Here is a 1,298-nt window from a genome sequence, read left to right on the forward strand (position 1 = left end):
GGGGGGGGGTTTGGTTTTCTAAGACTGCTCCTAAAACTATGAGCTCTAACACGGTTACTTAATATGAAAACGACTTAAATGTGGGATTGATGTGGGGCAGGCTGGGAGACAGATAACCGATTGAAATTGTACTCAATAAACCTTCTGTGGTTTCCCGAAGGTCAATTTAGTGTTGTTTTTCATGACCCTCTGGATTTTGCAAAGCAAGCTGTCTTCCCTCAACGGCGACGTATCCACCCTCCAGAACACAAGGTAAGGTGGAGGAGAGAGTGACAACCCCACGGGCATAGGTGGTCCAAAGGGCAAAGCCGTGTGCCTCGGTGGTCCTTAGTGTTTCTTCTGAGGGGACCCAGAGTAAAGAGGTGTAGTTAACCTTCTCAGTCAGAAGAGCTGGCACTCTGGCTGAAATGTTCTGTCCATTTCTAGCCCCAGCTTGTTGCTTCCCTCAGCAACAGGAAGAATTGACCTTGGTCACTAAACATTCTTTGGACTTTTGCCAGGGAATCCTAGGACGAAGGTGCAGGGAACATTTATGTTCCCACGAAGCACTTAGAAAAACCTGAGGCTGTTTCCACAGCCCTGCCTCCACTTGCTGCCCCGCTCAGTGCAGGCTCCTTCTCACCCCCATTCCTGTCCTTTCTCTGGAGAAAATCCTAGCCAGTGTCAAATCTTCTGGGAGGCGAGGGCAATCCTTCTTCCAGTGACCTTTGTGCAGATTTAATGCTATTTCTTCCACGTTCCTACCGTTATCCTTTCCAAATGAAAAGAGAAATCTTGCCTTTGTTTTTTTTTTTTTTTTTAAGTTTATTTATTTATTTTGAGAGAGAGAGAGAAAGAATCCCAAGCAGGCTCCACACTCAGTGTGGGGCTCGAAGTCATAAACCACGAGATCACGACCTGAGCCTCAGTCAGCTGCTCAACGGGGTCACCCAGGTGCCCCTTGCCTTTGTTATTTTTAATGCCCAGGTCCCAGCACAGAGCCTCCTCGGTGGTGTTGGTTGAGTGAATTTCAGGATCTCCAGGGAGCACCGTAAAACTTTTGAAACTTACATTGTGAGGTATCCCTATCCTCCTCAATGCAAATCAAGACACTCTCCTGGTCCCAAGTGGCATTTTGGCTGTGGGGAATCGCTGACAGTAAAGATCAGAGCCGATCACAAGTCAGTCCGAGAACTCGTCACCGACAGGGGGTGACAGCAGCCTCCGTGAGGCGGGGAGGAGAATGGCTTGTGTTGCTCCCGGTGCATCACCAGCCTCCTCTCTCCTCCTACCCAGGATGCTGACATTCAAAGCGACGG

General features: G+C 49.2%; 1 long non-coding RNA gene across 1 annotated transcript in view; it reads left to right on the forward strand.

Annotated features, from left to right (window-relative positions):
* Positions 1–1,298, forward strand: part of LOC121026584 (uncharacterized) — a 1,576-nt gene extending 278 nt beyond the window's left edge. Inside the window, exons 2-3 of the long non-coding RNA XR_005788390.1 lie at positions 161–252; positions 1,276–1,298. This is a non-coding gene — a long non-coding RNA (uncharacterized LOC121026584). The remainder of the gene's footprint in view (positions 1–160; positions 253–1,275) is intronic.

Source organism: Herpailurus yagouaroundi, unplaced genomic scaffold (genome assembly GCF_014898765.1).
Source record: "Herpailurus yagouaroundi ecotype Mexico unplaced genomic scaffold, PumYag 142918, whole genome shotgun sequence".
Classification (NCBI taxonomy): domain Eukaryota; kingdom Metazoa; phylum Chordata; class Mammalia; order Carnivora; family Felidae; genus Herpailurus; species Herpailurus yagouaroundi.